This window comes from Cyanistes caeruleus, chromosome 19 (genome assembly GCF_971803275.1).
Source record: "Cyanistes caeruleus chromosome 19, bCyaCae1.hap1.1, whole genome shotgun sequence".
In the NCBI taxonomy this organism is placed as follows: Eukaryota; Metazoa; Chordata; class Aves; order Passeriformes; family Paridae; genus Cyanistes; species Cyanistes caeruleus.
The window spans coordinates 7,650,407-7,670,174 of NC_141719.1; the positions used below are offsets into that span (position 1 = coordinate 7,650,407).

At 48.1% G+C, this 19,768-nt stretch overlaps 2 long non-coding RNA genes and 1 other non-coding gene across 3 annotated transcripts in view; 2 read left to right on the top strand and 1 right to left on the bottom strand.

Annotated features, from left to right (window-relative positions):
* Position 1: 1 nt before the first annotated feature.
* Positions 2 to 1,577, bottom strand: LOC111937391 (uncharacterized). The gene is made up of 2 exons (XR_002868606.2): positions 1,150 to 1,577; positions 2 to 1,051 (listed from the first exon to the last, which is right to left on the bottom strand). It is a non-coding gene; the product is annotated as an uncharacterized LOC111937391 (long non-coding RNA).
* Positions 1,257 to 19,768, top strand: part of LOC147649819 (uncharacterized) — a 34,048-nt gene continuing 15,536 nt past the window's right edge. Inside the window, exon 1 of the long non-coding RNA XR_015278000.1 lies at positions 1,257 to 1,955. This is a non-coding gene — a long non-coding RNA (uncharacterized LOC147649819). The remainder of the gene's footprint in view (positions 1,956 to 19,768) is intronic.
* Positions 6,174 to 6,245, top strand: TRNAT-CGU (transfer RNA threonine (anticodon CGU)). Its single transcript has one exon. It is a non-coding gene; the product is annotated as a tRNA-Thr (tRNA).

Sequence of the window (19,768 nt, forward strand, 5' to 3'; positions counted from 1 at the left end):
CTTGACTTGGTGATTTTAGCTTTTATTTCCACTAAAGCAAATTTGCTTCCTTTTATACTTGAAATGGGCACCAGACCAAAACCTCATTTGAACACATTGCCCATTTCAGGTTAACTTCCATTCTGGGATTATTTTTGTGGGATCAGGCAAGTGACTTACTTTGCCCATTGAAATGGAAAGAGAAATAACATTACCAATTCATAGACTCTCCATCTTAGAGTGCCTAAAATTCTTCAGTTATTCCTTCTCTTCCCTCCCTGGCTTCTGTGGCAGTGTGTCCTAAGGACAAACCCTGGATCTGCATGACTGGAGATCTTCCTCTTGCAGATGTGAGAGATTGGGTGTCTCGCTCTTCACATTTTGGGAAATGCTGAATAAACTCCTTCCCTTGTGGTTTGTAGCACAGCACTCTCCCACAGCATTTGGGAAGCTGTGTAGATGCATTGTGAGCCTGGACATCTGTGACTCTGGCAACCAGGGACCTGGTCCTAGAAGTGTCCTTCCCTCCCTCCAGCCTCTTCTTGAGCTGGTGGTTTCATTTCTGGAATGTTGACCCTGCCTTAAATTGTTCCCTCTCTCACATCTTGTTGTTTATCAATATCCCACTCACCAGCCCTCAGACACAGTGAGATCAACTGTGGTAAGTCTCAAGGGAGAAAAATCATCAATATCCCCTAAATCTTCCAAAGAACAAACCTTTTATCTATAAAAGAGTATGTTTCTCTCTCACAGGGCAGAAATTTTTTGACTGAATTTGACACCCATTTCACAGAATATAAAGCTGCCTTAGAAGCAAGGAGGTGGTTTTATTTTTTATTTCAAAGGCTGCTTAGTATGAAAATGAGCAAAGTTCACTTGCTCCATTGTTACTGAAATAAAGCAGCCAGCAAAAATGGCATATGACTATTTTTAATCTCATTCTGTAATTTATAACATCAGTGAAGTGATATCAGTACTGTTGCAATGTACCATTACACTCTTTTCTGTATTTTCTTGAAATAGTTTCTGGGGACAATATGGCTGTCCTTGCTTCTGTGGATCCTTCAGGTAGCTGTAATGTACAATCAGATATGTAAATAAATTATTTCCTTTCCCTGCATGACTAAAATGTTGTCTGTGGTGGGTGACTGATTCAGTGTCTCTCCTTACCTTCCTCTCTGGTCCACCTCTCTTTCTGTGCTTCATTTAAAGAAGGATTGCCCAGTTCTGTTCTCACCTCCCAAACACCAGCTTCATTAGCTGTGCATGAGTTACGCAGATGGCACCAGGGAAGGAGTTTGCTCAGTACACGCCTCACCTGACATCCACAGTCGTGCTAAATTTCCAAGCCAAAGTTTATAGGACCAACCCATTAATCTCTCCACCCACAGTGCTGCCCTTCTCAATCGATGGAGAACTCCAGCTGGGAGCTGTTTGCAGCTTTTTGGCTCCAGCTTTTTAATGTGACTTAAATATAATTATTTACTGACCCATGTAGCTAATGAGCACGTGCTGTGGCTCCTTCCTTGAGGAGCTGTGAGCTGTTTGTGGGGAGGGCACAGCCTGGAGCTGTGTCCTGCAGGGATCTGGGGCAGTCTGACCTGGCATGGCCAGTGGTGACCACCCCAGGGCATGTGCTGAGGGAACTTGCACGCTTACACCGAAGGCAGCAGCTTTGGCAGGAGAGTCCTGAGGGAAAACTCTGCCACGGACAGCCCCTGGGAGAGGCCGAGGCTCCCGGGTGTACCTGGAGGGGCCATCCTGGCAGCAGCACAGCAGCTTTGTCCGTGAGGGACCAGGACACTGCTGGGACACCTCTGGCTGTGACTGGGAGCTGGGAGCTGTCACTGGTGTCAGCTGTGCAGGCCAGAGGAGACCCTCAGGCCAGGACATGTCCCCATGGCTGGCTGGACCGGCCTTGTGTGAGGCACCATGGTGGAGGACACACCCAGGGCCTGTTCAACCAACACTCTGAGGTAATTTTTTCTTTTAATCTCCAGTTTGAGCCACTAGACCTGCTGGCCTCTTTTTCTGGGCTTTATTTTAACTGCTGAGTGAAAAGTGAGGAGCAGCTTAGGTTCTAGGCTGCGTTTTGCAAGATCTGTGTGGAGTGAGGGGAGTGTGCAGGAGCAGGTCCCCTCAGGCAGCCGCTCCTGAGTTGGTTTCTTGGGCACATTCCCCAACAGAGGGGTCCAGTGCTCTGGGAAAATGCTGCTGGCAGAGGGGCAGACACTGTCAGCCCAGAGAAATGCTGGATGCTCCTTACTTGAGAAAAAATGAGGTTTTTTGTTACATGTTGGGGATGCTCCAGGGTGAGGTGACCCCTCAGTGCAGTTCCCTGCCCTGTCCTACCTGCCCAGCAGCATCTCAGATGGAACCATTGGGATTAGCCTGGGAATGGCAGTCTGACATAGCCACAGGGTGCAGGTGGTTCAGGGATGTTTCCACAGTGGATTTGAAGTTTGACTCCTGAAAAGCTGCTGTTCCCACTCCCAGCCAGCACCTCCAGTGTCACCTCGTGTCTTTGGGCTAACAAAATATGAATATTTTGCACCTGTGTGAAAGATAGTGAGGAGTGTAAAGCCAGGGAACCAAGCCTGTGGCATATTATATAAAATACAAAGCAGATTTTAAGGTGGTAAGATCTCTCCTTCCAGCTGGGCTTGGAGCAAGGCACAAGAGGAAAGGGAATTTTGAAAAGACTTCACTAATCAGTTCAGGCCTTGCAGGGCAAATTTTTTACGCTTCAAAAACATTTTGATGGTCTTCAAGTGATCATACTATACCAAACAGTTATCATTTGACTGACAGTAGTTTCTAAACCTGGTATATGTCTTAGAGTATCATCCCATGAGGCAGTGAGGTAGCTTTTCTCACAATGAGTACAGATATTTGGGGAATCAGAACAAAGCTGCTATATGAATAATCCATGGAGCAACATACGTGTGTGTTATCTTCTCAGGCTTCCCCGTTCCCAGATTCCTCCCAGCAATGAGATGTTGGATATTCAGATTTATAACAGCAGGCTCAAAGAAAACTCCCTACTGTGTATGCTAAAAAGAAGGGGAGTAGTTTCGTTCCCAAATCTCAGCAGCTCAGTTGAATGTGCTGTACTACTGACCTACTTGCAGAGTAGTTACTCGCTGGTACATGAGAAAGACAGTGGGAAAGCAAACCACATGTTACTCTAGGGGCAGGAATCATCAACACCATGTGTCACAAAGTCTGTAATAGTTTCTAGCAAATTATGCTGTTCTTCCTGGGCTGGGGAGACACAAAATGACTCTTCGGTCATTTTACAATCAGGAGCTAAAGCTCAGAACTCCTAGGAGCTGAATGTTGCCTTGCTCTGACCATTTGGGGGGAAAAGAGGGTGTGGAGGCAGACAGAGGCTAAATGGGGTAGTAGCAGAGTAGGAAATAGATTGCAGGAGGTCTGACTCCTGAGAACTTGGGGGTTGACTGGGAGAACTGTTGCAAAGAGGAAACACATCTCATGGGAGCAGCAAGGGAGTACATTAGCAAGCTCCTGTAGTCTGGCAGCAGGCTCTGATCTGCTCAGGTTGTCTCGGCTGACACATTTTCTTCAGCAAAGCAGTCTCAAAGCCCTGACCTTGATGTTTTCCCTTGCTCTGTTCACTGTTCATGATGGCCCACATTTCAACGTTATCCTGAATCTCTGATGGCAGACTGGGATCTGGGCTGTGTCACTCCACTCTAAATGTCTTTTGACACATGCAATGCAGCAGGGACTCTCCTAGCTTGCGTAACTCAGGGTGAAATTCATCCTTAGAGCCAACTGCTTTTTGGATGCAAATAAAGGGTAGACCATATGACCAGTAAATTGAAGACTGTCCCAGATGTATAACCATAACTATTTGGGTTAATGGTGATTTTAAAACGACTTTGCAATGATATTATGTCAGCATAACCTCTGGCATGGTGTTTGAATCTGAATTTCCATCACACTGAGATCTTTGTGCTTCAGCAGACGAACAATGCAGTTTGTATTTTTATGTGATAGTGTGTAACTGTTGCTGAAAAGACAGAGAGGAGCTGGACTGTGGCACCAACAGAGGTAATGGAACTCAGCTGCTGAAAGGCTGTGCTTGCTCTCTCCCTGCTGTACTGCAGAAAATTGCTGGTAGTGTTTTGTGAAGCACTGTCTCTCCTGGACACCCTTTGGCTTTTCTTAATGTGCTCAGGCTTTTATTTAAAACCTGCACAGTCACCGGGCAGGGCTGCTCTCAGCCCTTCAGGAATCCTCTGGTCAGCCTAAGCACCTGTCCCCCACGACAGAGAAATAATCCATGACCAAGCTTGTCCTTTAGCTCTGGCTGTCCACAGCAGTGAATGGGGGAATGCCCTGAGGAACAGCAGCAGCAGCAGCAGCAGCAGCAGCAGGGTTTGCTTTCATTCTTGGAAATACTGTGTTAATCTGGATTAAAGGTGCAGCCTCTCAGTGGCCCCATTCCAGGGAGCAGCAAGGCCAAGCCATGGGCACAGCAGAGCTTCCCTGCAGCAGAAAACAGCTGGACTCTTCCCATCACTCTGCCAGAGCTGGGGAGGGAGGAGGAGCCTTGCCAGGACTGTCCTGTGCACAGGCATGTGGTTCAACACTCGCTGCCTAAAATGCAAAGTCCAGGGCCACAGAGGGTGCAGGACATGGCTGAAAAACATCTGCTAGTTCTGCAACCCCAGCAGCTCCTGCCATCCTGCTGTTTTCAGGCTCTGAATATCGCTGGGATGCTGACTTCCCAAATGACTGTAGGCTCAAAAAGTAAAACTTACTCTTTTGAATAGATATGGTGTAGTAATCATTTGAAGACCTAAAAATGGGACCCTCAGGAAAGCAACTGTTTTTCTCTGGAATGAATTGATCAGGCCTCACATGGTTGGCTTATCTGAGCAAGGCACACATTGTGAATGCAGGATGTGTCCCCGTAATAAAGGCTGTGTAACTGAGATCTGATTCAGCAGTGAGTGGGGCCTGGTTACAGATTCACAGCATAAAGTAAAAATAGTGATTCTACTATGTCAGATTGGTTCTAACTGTGCCTGCATTTTTTTGCTTTTTGTTTGGTTTGGCTTGTAGTTTTCAGGAGTATGTAAGCCAAAAAAAATACCAGATTACTTTCTGCTGCCCAACACTGGTTCAAAACTGGAAACCATGATGAAAAATTTCGATGCAAAGCTAAATAATGATTCAAAACCACAACCTTCAAATTCTTCCCTCCTGTCCTACAGCTAGTGGTGATAAAAATGAGAGCTGATTAACTTCTTGGGTTTTAACCAAGTGTCAGCCATAACACTAAATACTTGGTAGCTGGAAACCCAAAGGAGGAAATATTAATAATGCAGTATTGTATTTATGATTTATGCTATTATGATTTGACTATTTAAACAGAACATAATGGGTTTGAAGTAAAACATGAAAATTCAGTTTGAATATCAGGAAACACAGACTGCCTGATCCTGTCGCAAGGGAAGGGGTGGAAACGCGGCTGTTTGGCTCTCGGGGAGGCGGGAGGCAGCGGGTGCCGGTGGCGGAACGGAGCCGCGCCGTGCCGGGACAGTCCCCGCTGTTCCCCGCTGTTCCCCGCTGCCCCAGGCAGTGCGTCCCAGCGAGCCGGATCCTGCCCCAGGGGATCCTCCCCAAACCGAGAGCAGGTGCCGGAGCACTGCCGAGCCACGGAGCTGGAGATGCGATCTTGGCAGGACTTTTCTCGTTCCGAACAGCTGCTGTTTGCTCCTGAGGCAGACCTGTGATTTCGCAGTGATGCACCGTGTTCCTCTGCCATGAGAAACACCGGGAGGGAGGAAAGCAAAGCTTCACCGCCGATTCCGCGGTGGCGGAGCAGCGGCGCTCGGGGACCCGGGGGATGGCGGCAGCGGGAAGGGCTCTCCGAGGAGCGCCGCAGCAGGGACACGGTGCGGGGGACGCCGCGCTCCCGTTCCCGGCGCTCCGCCCCGCGTCCGCACGTGCCCGTGGGAGCCCCCGCACGGCGCACCCGCCCCGCCTCGTTCTGTCCCGCCCCGATCCCACCGCCCCGGGCCGCCCTGTCGGCCCATCCCATCCCTTCCCGTGCTGTCCCGTCCTGGTCTGTCCTGTCCTGTGTTGTCCCGTCCCTGTCCAGCCCGGCCGCGCCGCTCGCTGCCTTCCACTGGCGGCGCGCGGGTGCAGCCAGCCCGTCGGGCGCGGTGGCCAAGTGGTAAGGCGTCGGTCTCGTAAACCGAAGATCGCGGGTTCGAACCCCGTCCGTGCCTGCCGAGGCAGCGCGGTGCGCTGGCAGCCCCGCCGCGGGGAGGCCGCGGACGCCGCCTCGTTTGCGGCTCATTTTTGCTCTCAGTGTTGGGGATCCGGCCCCGGAGCCCCGCGACGAAGCTGCGGATCAGGGAGTAAGTTCCACCGTGCGGCCGGCCGGGTGTCCCCGACTCCCGCGTATCTGGGCCGCAGAACGGGTTGAGAGCCCGCGGGTGGTACCGGGCTGCCCATGGATGAGCATCCCTCGGTGTCCCTGCCAGCACCCTGCATCCAGAAACACTCCTGCAGAGGACACTTCTCGGAGTTTTGCCTTGGGACCCGTGTCCTGAACTGGAATCACAGCGAAAACAAAGCAGATGTTTGTGCTGTGATGCGGCAGGGGAAGTGTTGGGTGCACTCGGGTGTGAGGAGTCTTCTTGCTTTTCTGTAGGAGCTGTGTTTGATGTACTTTTCACAGATAGACAGGCCCAATCTGGAATAAGCAAGTGCTTAGTGCAGTTACAATCATACAACTGGTAAGGTTGGACAAATCGTGCAAGATCATCGAGTCCAACCATTAACCCAGCCCTGCCATGTTCACTAAACCATGTCCTCAACTGCCACATCCACATCTTTAACCCCTTCAGAGATGGCGATTCCACCACTTCTCAGGGCAGCCTGTTCCAATGTCTGACCACCCTTTTTGTGAGATTGTACCATGTACACCAGGATTTAGCCTGATTGCTTGGTTCTTAATCTATCAGTCTGTGCAAACATACACTTACATGTGAGGGCATTTCTGCTGCCTCTGTATAACATCACTTTGGTTGTTCCAGACAGCTTAAAATATGTAAAGAGTAGAGTCATTGTATTGCAAAATCAGCAATAGCCAGATATCTGGGTAGAGCAGAGGAGCCTCTTCCAGACAACTTGCTGCTTCCTTTGATGCTTAAGAAAAAGCTAGTTTTGCTGTTTCCTGTGCCTCACTTGGCCTGGACCTGACTGGGCAGGGGGCTGTTTGCCTTTCTCAGCAGGGGCTGGAAGTGTGAGTGCATGAGGTGTTTGGGGAGGTCTGCACAAAATGGTTGTGCAAGATGCTATTAGCAAGCCACAAAACAAGCCATAGTACGTTTTGATATAAAAACAGGAAATGCAGTTTAGAACTTGCTTAGAAAAATGCAGACACTATTTTACTTGCAAAATAGAGTGCTGTCAAAATCCCATCACCTTTGTTGGAGGCTTTTGAGGAAGAAAGTTCCAGCTTTGAAACACCCTATTTTGGTTTATTTTTTTCCCTCCCTACAGCAGCAGAATGTCAAACCAAAATGTTTCTACTGGTTCAAAAGCCATCTTGCAGCTTTTGCAGAGATTCTTAGAATTCTGTGGGTTTGTTTCTGGTCGAAACCAGTTGTGAAACTGAAGTTCTCCCTGAAGCAGGTTTCCCATCCTGTAAACTTGAGAAGTCAGGTCCTGCCCAAACGTGTGCCACGAACCCAGGACTGTGAACCAGGCATTTTAATAAAGCTCTGGCATCGCTGTTCTCTGCGGCCATAACACATTCAGGCAGCTCACCAGTTGCTTAACTTCAGACTCTGTGGAACTGGAATATTCCCTTCTAGCTCCCAGGTGTCTGTGAGGAAGGTCCTTCACAGGCTCCATGCTGAAATCCCAGGGAGAGGCCCATGGGAGCCTTGTGAATCTGCTCGCTTCTGGAACAGCACACCTGGAACAATAAGACCGAATCCTTTCTGTTCAGGAACAGGCAGTTCTGTGTGTACCATCCTGCCCTCGTTGTTGTCTTCAGGGCAGGGATGTGTTGGGCAGGTCACGTGTTTGCTCACCTCCCAAATTCCCACCCCCTCTTCTTACTCACTCAGGCAATAAATTTGATTTTGGCTTTAATTAATAGCTAAAGTCCTGAAGTGCCAGCCAATGAACTTTAATCAAGACATTTATGATCTGATCATAGCTGTGCTGGAGATGGGTTTGGCTTGGGGTTTTTTTTGGGGTTGAGTTGAAGAAAGAATTGTTTATTTTGGATGCAATTCTTGACTGAAAACATAAAATTTTTTAGATGGCCCTTTTGAGTTGCTTTAGGATCTCTGATTTTTTTTCCCCAGAAAATACTGAGCTGCCTTGCTCTGAATATAACACCTCTATGAAATGAGTAGCTATTAAATGAGGATTAAAATGAGGCCCCTTTTAATTACCCAATAAAAACATATTACAAATAATGTACTTAAAAGATGTGTTACTGCTGAAAATCTTGGCTATATTTAAATACAGAATTCCCTGACCTCTCTGGCTTGACAAACCAGTTATTCAGAACCCAGACATTTTCCTAACTGCTTTAAAATAAATGTGAAAATTAATCAATTTTAACAGTATTTCTTGTAAACTTTCAATTTTAGCACTATTTCTGGGTTATGTACTTTTGAGAGGCTGGCAGAAAATGTTTGCTTTTGAAAGGTAAGAAGTGAATGGGGACTAAAAATTATGGGGTTTGTTTGGATTATAATAACATTTCCAATGCTTTGCAACTCTCCCAAGTTGCATCCTCCCTTGGGTCAAACTTCAGCCACCAAAACCCAGTGTGTTGGGAACACGGCAGGCGCTGAGTGTGGGTCAGAAATAGCAATGAGATCATTGGAAAGCCTTGCTCGGACCTTGCTGTATGGAGCCAGGCAGGGGGATTGTCCCAAAGGCTGGGCAGACCCCCTTCTCCCATTAATAATGTGTTGGATTTGTTTCCCACCTCTCCTGCTTTTTAGTTCATCCTTCCATGGGATGGCTGGAACCTTAAAAAAAAAAGGGGTGGGGCAGGGGGAGAGAGGAAAAAAAATCAGCCACCCAAGCTCTGAAACCTTGACCTTGGAAAGAAAAGGCCTGTGCTGAGTTGTGCAAACAGAGCGTGGTGTGCCAGGGGTGACCAGTCCGAGCCAGCTGGGCCATGAGCCGGGCACAGTTCCCCTCCCATTGTGGGGGGCTGTCCCAGCAGCCCAGACCCCTCTTTGTGAGCTGAACATCAGGATCAGGGTGGAGGATGCTCCATGTCCTCAGTCTCAAACCACAACATTTTACAGGTTGGACAACTAAAAATACAAAATGTTTTATAAAGCTGCCGGTGCCAGTGAGACCACCCCAAACTGGGCAGGAGGCAGTGAGCTCAGAAGAGGCAGGAGAACAGTATTTGCAGCATTGTCTGAGTCCCAAATATATGGCAGAGTAAATTAACCCATGAGTAAATAAACTCCAAACTGTGGAAATCTTCGCATGGCTACAGCAATGTGATTCCCATTTCTATTATGCCTGGAATTTAATGGAGTGCTGAAGTTTGACCAAAAGGCATTTCTTGTGTCAAAATGAAAAATTACAGATCAAAAGGGTGACTTTGCAGACAAACATATTGATCTGAAGCCTGGGTGACACAGACTTCCTGGAAGACAGCCCAGAAGCATGTCTGTGTTTAAAGTCAAATGGCTGTAGCCTTTTACCACTGATGAATAAAAAATGTTTTTGTCTGCATGCCAAAGGCTCCAGCAGAAACAGAAATTACTCGATTTGTTCTGCAAGAGGAGCAGGTATGTGTTTGTGAATAGTAATCCATTGAATGTTGCAGAATTCAGTCATTTAAAAAATGACAGTGAGATAGGAAAAAAGATTTTTTTTCCCCTTGAAAACTCTGTTCAAAGCACTATAGGAAAGGCAAAGAGAATCCTTATTCCGTGTTTAAGGGGCAGAATTACTGTTGTCTCCTTCTCTAGAAATGTGAGGGGAGCAGTTGTGAAGTTCCCTGTGAGGAGCCCAGTTGTATTTTTGCTTTGATGCAGGAGTAGCAACCCTTACACAGGTTCCTGAGGTTGCTACAATCATCTGTATTCCCACCTGACCTGGCCTCCAGGATGGATGGAGGCCCAGCACAGCAACGCTGCTGCTCCTCTAGGAGCACCAGTGGGAATGACAGCTGCAGGATTTTGTGAATGAGCTCCAAGGAGAGGGAGTAGGAATCCTTACTGCTGTGCTGGTGTAGTGCAGAGCAGCACTCAGCTTCCCGAGAGAACCTGTGAAACAGGTTTTAGATTAAAAAAGCGGTGCTGAATAGCAGCTACTGCTTCTGGGGAGCCCAGAAAATGCCAGCTGACACTCCAGGCAGCGTGTCTCACATGAGATGCAATCATGCAGGGAGGGAGGAGCAAAATGGATGGATGGGAGATTACTAATCCCTTCTTTACAGCTGTTTAACCTCAACAGCACAGGACCTGCTGCTCAGAGAAGCCCTGCTCTTCTCCCTGACTCCCTCTCAGGTATTTTGTCATGTTCCTGGCTGTAAACTATATGAAAAAAAAAAAAAATTAAAAATAGTATCAGAGCCTAGGCCTGGAAGGTTTGTGTGAAGGGTTCTCCTTATCTGTGTACACTTGCCTTTACACTGAATGAAGTTCACTGCAGTGAGCTAGCTGTTGCAGGATGAAAAGCAGTAACATGAGTGTAGCTTTTATTGTGATCATCTTTCTGTAAATTGGAAAAAAAATTCTATTTGAGCTGATGAAATTATATATTTGGAAATGCAGTGCCATGGGAGCAGAGTCAGGTGTTGGATTAATATAGCAATAGGACAAGAGGAAATGGCCTCAGGTTGCACCAGAGAGGGCTTAGATTGTATAGTAGGAAAAATTTCTTCACCAAAAGGGTGCCAAGCCTTGGAAAGAGCTGCCCAGGGAAGTAGTTGAGTCACACTCCCTGATGGGATTTAAAAGATGTGTTGCTTAGGGACATGGCTTAGAGGTGGACTTAACAGTTCTGGGTTAATGTTGGACTCTGAAAGGTCTTTTCCAACCTAAGCAATTCTCTGAATCTTATGGAGAGGAATTGCCTTTGCATTCTGCACAGTACAGCTGCACAGGCCTGGTGATTATAGGGACAAAGCCAGGCTCAGAGGCCAGCCTGAGGTATCAAGTCAGTGCAAAAGCTTCAACAGCAAACAGGACAAGAGACAAAGGGCACACACTGAAGCACAGGAGGTTCCATTTGAACATAAGGAAACAGTTTTCCAAGTGAGCAGGACTAAAGCTGGAACAGATTGTGAAGCCTCCATCCTTGGAGAAATTCAAAAGCCATCCAGACACAGTGCTGGGCAGCCTTCTTTAGGTGACCCTGCTTGAGCAGGGGGTGGGACCAGGTGACTTCCAGAGGTTCAGCCCCAGCTATTCTGTAAAACTCCTTTGCTTCTGAAGTTTTACTGTTTGCTGTGCCTAAAGGACATGGGGCCAAACCATCCTCTGCACTAAGACCAGTGGCTGCCTCAGAGGGTGCTCCCTGAGGCTGTGCCTTGCCAGCTCATTTGTGGCAGTGGTGTTTCAAGCTAGTGCTGAGTTGGTACAATCACCTTAGTTAAAGAATTTAAACTGTATATGAATTCAAGGCAAGGACAACCTAATATAGAATGTAATGTTTACTGTCTTTGAAGAAGCTGTAATAAACTTGGACAGGAGGCTTAAGCAAGAGATGGAGCAATCAGCTGGCCTTGCAAGTATGTCAGAGGGTCCTTGAGAGCCTGAATCTTGTCTGTGTTATTGCTGGGCATTGTGGCCATCAATTGAACCCAGATGGTTACAGGAGTTCTATGGCATTGTGCAGTTTGCACTGTCACAGCCTTATTGGGACTGTGAGGATTATGCATTTGGATCAGTGGAATTTCTGTCACTAATTTCACAGGGATTGTACCCAAGTTTGAACACAGATTTCAGCATAGGAAAAGGAAAGCAGGAGGTGTGTAAGGTTCTACTGATGTAGCTGGGTTTAAAGCCTCATTTCATACTCCCAGAGTATAGATAGGAGGACTCATACTGTGGCAGCACCTTTAATTATAGGAAAGCAACTTGTACAGTCCTGTGATCACTGCCCCTCTCAGCAGTCACTGCAATGTCTCAGTGCCTGTGCAAGACCTGCACAGTGAGAAATGAGCTCCAAGTCTGAGCCTGGTCCCTTTGAGACTTGCTTGGGCTGAATTCTTGACTCCTGTCCTTTCATCACTCTGGGCCCAACTCACAAAGAGTACTTGTGAGCTACCAAATATAGAATGTGCACAGCCTATTTCACAACAACTTGCAAATGCTGGAGTGGATTTCATGGACTGAAGCCCCTCAGGGAGGGAGCATTACAGTAAATAATGTTAGTGCATTTGTTTAATCCCTGGGGATTGGGGAACGTAGGATTAAAGTGGGCTAAGGGGATTTCCCCATTGACAGCTGCTCCACAGTGCACAAACACACACACACACAATTTTTTTTTATGTAACTTGTTCAGGCCCAAAGAATTTAAACTGCATATGGCCCTGACCATTATTTCCACATCTGGTTACACATATCTGTCTCCCCCAGTAATTGTCTTTAATAGACACAATTGGGGATGAGGTAGTTGTAGAACTACCTCATAACTAAGAAGAGACAGAGCTCTGTGTTTGAACAGGAAACCATTCTTTCTGAGCTTAATCTTAGCTCATTACTTCTGTGATTTTCTCCTTTTACCAATATATGCACACATGCTTAAATACAAAGGCCAAATTTTTGGTAGGGCATTCCTCTTGAATTAATGATTTGCCAGAGGTTCTTTGGACAGGCAGAGCCTTGGCCAGTGAGCAGAGAACCAGAGCATGTCTGAGCAGTGACAGCAGGCTGCAGCTCACTGGTGTTACATGGGTGCTCTGAGGTGAACCACCAGGTTCTAGTAAAGATCTCAGGGGAGGGACTACAGTTTCCTATGCATCCTTAATGAGCCTGGCTGCTGGTGTTGCTGCACAGATACACGGGATGAGGTCAGCTCCTAGCACTATGTCGTATTTGCACATTTCTGAACTTTTAATCACAAACTTGCTATTCCTACTGTTGCAATTAAAAAAAAAAAATAAAAAAATCTGACCCTGGTCTCTGGCATGGATTCATATTCTCAGGTGAAGAGCAGTGAATTTCATCCTGTGCCATCAGTGGATTTCAACTATTTCTATCATTACACTGTGTTCAAGTTTAATGTCTTTGACAATCCAGTCTCTTTCTCAACAAGGTCAGGTGCTGAAATACCAAGTTGATGGCTACAAGTTGTTCTTGCTTACATGCTGCTTAGTGTCACACACGGGAGTTAACAAATCAGTGTATCTACTGGCAGAGAAAGGTACTGCATAAGCACAGGCAGGACTGAGACAGACTCAGATTAATGCATGTATTCATTCAACTGGACCAAGCAGCATCCACAAGGTCTGTGTCCCATTCAGGAGCAGACAGAGCAGTCTCCCACCCACATGAAAAATCCCTCCTGACTTCAGAGGTTTCATACCAGGCTTCCACTTTGTGAACACCTCAAAAGAAGCTACTCCATCTGGTTTGTGGCTCTTGTGAAAATGTTTTCTTTTTTTCCAAAGAAGGCTATTTTCAGAAGTGATAGAATCTGTTGTTCCATTGTTATTGTTCTGGGCTATTGCTGGTCAAATGTTATTAATATATTAGCCTTTTGGCTGCCAAACAGCTTGAAACAAACTGGTTATGTTTATTTTTAGAATTGTGTAAGTCGTGATGCTTTACAACTTGATATGCTTGTGATTACATCTGAGCTCTATGCAGAGCTAATCCTCTTCCCAGCTCCCATCCAGGCGGGGTGTGTACTCATGCATTCCCTGTGCATGGATTCTGCACACCACGAAGGGCAGCCAGCAGGTATTCATGAGAGGAGATGAAGTCCTAAGACCTGACCTTCTCAGTTATGGAAGCACCTCCTTCCAAGTGAAGACTTGCCTGAAATATGCCTTATCCTGTTACTACCACAGGGCTGCCAGGGGCGTCAGTGGAAGTGGGAACAGGCTGCCAGCAGCTGAGCACGTCCCGTGGGATCAGGCTCCCTGCAGAAGAGCTCCTGCTGGGCAAAAATGTTGTGTGAAAGTCTTGCTCTGCTCACATGAAAATTAAGAGGCGCTTCACATCAGTTCTAGTGGGGGCCAGGTCAAGACAAGAGGCAACATGTTTTGAGGCTGCTGAAAATAGCAAATTAAGCAGTTGGTCAGGACATCAGAGAAACAATGTGCCACCAGCTCAGTTAGGGAGGAACTCCATTCCCTGGCTCATGCTCTTCCTTTCATACACATACATACATTTTTTGCTGTGAATTTGTTGTTCTTAGAATTGTTCTGTGGTGTTTTGAGCAGCTACATGATAGAGACTGAGCAAAAAAAAAGTATTTAAAAAAAATAAAAAATGAGGGTATGAGATGTAACTTTCAGATGTAACTTGCATCCTGTAAGAGTAGTAGTCTCTTATTTAATAAAACCTGTTGAGGCCTTTTCTTGTTCAACCCAAGTGATTTCTACAGCACCTATTCCCTTCACCAGAGAAAAGGTTAGTGTCTTTTACACCTTTTTGGGAAGTTTTAATTTGTACCACACTCTCTAGGCATCATCTCTGCAGAATCCTTCCAGATGGTCAAGAAATTCTTCATTTCTCTACCTTCTGCCAGAATGTCTAATTTTCAAAAGGCTCATAGAGCGCTGTCCTTCTTCCAACCTTTTCGCCCATGGACCATGATTCAGTTTGCATTCTACTATCAGTTTTAAACAACATGTTCCTTGGCTCTACATATTCATCAGGCTTCCAGCCAAGGAACACGTTCTTCTGTGTAGGGAATGGCTTCACAATCTTGATCGAGAGCAGTTCCGTGGTAGCTCAGTTCAAGTTCTCTCTCTGGTGTTCCATCCGTGCAGGCCAGGTAGAGTCACTTGCCACATCATAACAATGCATACACAGGGCTGCCTTGTCTTCAGTATACATACAGGAAAAAAATGTGGTGTAGATGACAGAGAGGTGCATTGGGTGCTGAACCCAAAAATTTAAAAGATGAGGCCTCTGGCTGTTAGATTTGATTTTCTCATGCATGAGCACACAATTATATAATGCATGAACACAAAATTACCACATGCATGAAGGCACAATAATGTCATGCATGAGCACACAATTGCCTTGTGCATGAGCATACAATTACCTCATGCATGAGCACATAATTATGTCACACGAGTACACACTTACGTCACACATGAACACACAATTACATAATGCATGAGCACAGAAGTCATTCCAAAAGAAGCTAAAAACTTTTCAGGTCCTTGTGGCATTTTCTTAAAACACATTTACAACTGAGTGTATCGTAATGAAATGACACAATCTATCTACACACGGTACAGCTGTGCCTAGGTGTTCTCAGTCATAGAGGTGTACTCAAGCAGCTTTACTGGAGATGTAAATGAAGAGACTGGGCACGCATGGAAGGGTAGAGTATGTCCTTTGACATATCTGTGATATAGACAAGGTGTCCGTTCCGACTTCAAGGTGCGCAGGGACATACAGGGAGCAGTGCAGGGAACTGTGCAGGGACACATGCGAGGAGTGCACAGGGAAATCTGCGGGGAGCAGTGCAGGGAGCCGTGTGGGGAGATACACACAGAGCAGCGCAGGGAGATGTAGGGCGAGATATGCAGGGAGAAGCGTAGGGAGATGCCAGCCGCGAGCAGCCTCGTTGCGTGCGGGGTGCGGAGCGGGTGTCGCCGCCGGGCGATGCCGGGGTGGCCGCACGCTTTGTCCCCCCGGGCCCGGCTCGCCCCGCTCCGCGCAGCGCCGGGAGCGGCCGGCAGGGGGCGCGCCGCCCCCTCGGTGCGCGGGGCCGCGGGGCTGCCCCGGCGGGAGGAGCGCGGGGAAGGGCGGGAGCGGCCGGGGCTGCGCGGGGCGCGGCGGCCGCTCCGGACCGCGGACCCTCCGCCTGCCCCGTGCGGAGCCGGCCGTGCCGGCGGGGCGTCGCGGAGGGCAGCGGGTGGGGACGGCAGTCCGGGAGAGCTGGCGGAGCCGCCGGGCCGGGCTGCGGCGGGAGCTGCCCGGCGCAGGGGTGGGGACTGGCCGCTTCCTTAAACGGCGCGGGAGCGGCGGAGCGAGCCCGCACCGCCCCGGTGCGCCGGGCCGCGCTGACCCTCCCGGGACGCGGCCGCAACACGTGGAGCGAACTTTTGAGGGACGCGTGTCTGCGCCGGACGGGAGCCCCGCCGCCCGGGATCGCAACGCTGCACGGAGCAGCTCGTCTCTCTCCGGTTTGATGGCTTTGGGTGTTGGATTTTGGCTTTTTTTAATTAATGGGGGGCTTTTTTTCTGCTGCTTTTGGGTGGTTTTGGTATTTTTCCCCTCTTTCCCCTACTTCTCTGGTGCTCTTTTGTCGGGACACTTGAATCTCGCTGGGGCAAACGCCGCGTTTGAAAAGCCGAGAGAAATGTTGCAACGTCCCTTGTGGCAACGCGTTTTATTTATTTATTTTTAATTTTGCCTTTTGCAAGGGCAAAGAGGAAAAGGGTAGGGAAAAAACCCATCGTGATCAATACCGACTTAAATACCCATCTGCGAGCCACCGGGCTGCGGGAGGCAGGAGAGGGGAGCGCAGCCGCCCGCCCGCCGCCGCTCCCCGCTCAGCTGTAGCTCAGCCCGATCCCTTCCCGTGCGGATTCCCGAGGACCTGCGGCTCTGGGCGGAGAGGCGGCCGCAGGGGCCCGCGATCCCCTTTCCCGTGCCCCCCCTACTCACAGCAGGTAACGGAGGGGCTGGAGATTTTCTGTCCGTTTGGTGTTTTCGCTCCCGTCTCTCCGCGCACGAAGTTCCCGCAGGAGCGGGATCGGCACTGCCGAGTCACGATGGGCGTCGGGGCCCGGCCCGAGGTGCGGAGCTGGCTCCGGGAGCCGGGACCGGGACAGCTTTCAAGTTCGGGGAGGGGACGGCGTGGATCGCTGCCTCCCCCGGCCGGGGGAACGATCCCGCCCCGGCGGGGTGCCCGATGGCCCCGGGGCGGGGGCTCTGCGCTGGCGGTGGGCACCGGCCAGAAAAAGGGGTTCAATTAAAGATAGCGGTGAGCAGTGGTCGCCTGCGCCTGATGGGCGAGCTGAGGGCTGGGTCTTTGCGGGCGAGATGAGAGGTTCATGTCTTCAACTGGCCTACAAAGTCCCAGTTCTCGGCTCCCGGGACCTGCCGGGCGCGCAGCGGGCGAAGACGGAGCGCGGCGGCGCCGCTGGCGCTGCCCGGGGCCGCTCGGGCGGGACGCGGGGCCCGGCCCGGGCGGCTCGGCTCGGGGGCACGGCGGGCGCTGCTCGGGCGGCCCTCGGGGACCGCGGTTTGCCCGGCGCCGGGGCCGGCGGGTGTCCCGGCTCCCCGCGGGCAGAGAACGGAGCTGGTTCTCCGCGAACCGTAAGTGCATTTTGTGTCTTTCTGCTTCGGAAAGGGCCTTAAATGTGCGCGTCCTACCGGTGCTCACGGCCATCCCCGCGGCTTCGCGGCGGCCCGGACCGGCTGTGCCCGGCCCTGCCTTGGCGCGGAGCGAGCGCTGGGTTTCGCTCCCACAGGACCATGTGCATCCTTCCCTCCCCTTTCACTTTCAAAAAACACATCTGTTTTCTTTTTCCTTTTTTTTCTTTTTTTCTTTTTTCTTTTTTTTTTTTTTTCTTTTTAAACAAATCTAGTCACATCCATACAGAGCACCGGGAATTCTCTTAGTCACCTAAGCGCTTTTACCACCCAGCATTCCGGAGTTCCTTTTTATTTGTTGGATTTCGATTCGGCACACTGCATGTCTGCAGACACTGGTTTGTGCTCCTTCTTTGGGCAGAGTGTATATACAACTCTGGGTGTGTATATTACTCTTGGCTTGTATAGCGTCATATTTATAACTTCTGTGCCCTTCTGCGTTATGTTACATTACATTTTAAGTTCTTAGAATTATTTTGAGGGTCCTCATAATTTTTTGATTTATGTAGAGATGTTTTTATTTGTCTCTTGTAAAAAGTCAATGATATTGACCCCCAGTAAAGAAAAAGGTCAAGTGGCAACAGTATTCTCATGGCTAAAGTCTATAAAAGCAAATAGAAAATTAAAATCTTCCTGTGTGTTTTTTTGAGCCACTTAGAATTTAATTTTCTTTCTGATATAGCATTGCAGGAGTCTACATTCTGTATACGTATACACAGACTCACATAACTTTTATGCTCTGTTCCCATGAAATTTTTACGAGCAAACTCGGTTTTCAGCACAATTTTCTGTAGCAATTGCCCATGAAAAATAACAATGTTATTTCTTTTGGAATTAAGAGAAATTTACAAATGCTCTTACAGAACTCTGCGCATTTTATTCTCTTTCGGCCCTTTATATCCAAACACTTGCGTACAGCACACTAACATGTATTAACAGCTATTGCTCTGACACATGTCAGGACATACAGACCTTGACAGATCACAATTATCTCCTGTGTGTGGTCCCTCAGGTGCTTCTTTTGACTTGGGGGACAGTGGATGCAGTCAGGTCTTACTTGGGCCTGTTCTCTTCATGAACCTATTCTGGTTCGGAGCTTTCTTTGAAACCAAAATTTCCAGGAAAACTTTTTACATATTTATTTTCCCTATATGCCTGTTTTTCCAAAGAACTCAGTCTAGTGGCCACAAAAGGAAAACGACGTGAAAGTAAGGAATGAATACAAAGATACTGTTACCTGTTTAGGACAGAACCCCCTGGAGCCCACTCTGCTGTGTATTTGCAGCCGTCTTCTCCCTGCAGATCTGTAGCCCTTAACGAAATTAATCTGCAGTGAAATCACAGAAATCTGATTCTAATCATCCTCCCTGGAACAAGTCAGCGCTACAAGAAGACAAGCATAGTGTAAAAATACTTTAGGCATGCGAAGCCGTATCATTAACATTAAAACCTGATGGTGTGAAAGGAGGACGGGGAACAGATTCCTGTGCCTCCTCAGCCCGCTCCTTCCAACTTGTGCAACTTATTAGACATCTCTGGCAAGCAGGATTTCTGTTGGTTGTGTTGCTGGTCAGGCTTCTGGACTTGCTGGTGGGCTAATGTGAAGTTTTCCCTTTTATATGAGAGTTTCTTAACTGTGCTGTTCTTTGTGAAGCCGGGTAAACAGCTGAGTTTAGCTTTTGTCAGGTTTAACATAATCTGGATTTTTTTTTTTTTTCCCCAGCAACAATTGGTTTCTTCCTGCCTTTAAGTAGCTCTGGCAGGTTTTGTCCTCCTGAAACCTATTTTGGAGCACTATACAGCATAATTTGAGTTACTACCTTTTCGTTTGAGTGCACCAGTCAAGATTCAGTGGAAGCCTGGCTTCTGTAGAGAGTGAGTGCTCAGTATTTTATGGTCACAAGGGTTGTTAAATGTGTACCTTTGAGCTTCCAACTCCCTAGTCACTTGTAGACTTTTTTTTTCCTTAATGGCATTTGCCAAGGTGAAAGGACACATTTTTTTAAGCAATATTCATCTGTTTGCACTAGTGTGGATATAGTTGTCTATAGCTACAAGAACTCTGTTGACAGACTGGCTGGTACTAGGAATGTGGGTTTTTGTCCATTCATCTACATTATTAGGATTACTTAGATTGTAGCCACACACACTGCATTGACAGGCACTTTCCAACTTCTGTCTGTGCCCCAAAGAACATACAGTACAATGCAGATGTATTTCTCAGCATCTGGTTTACA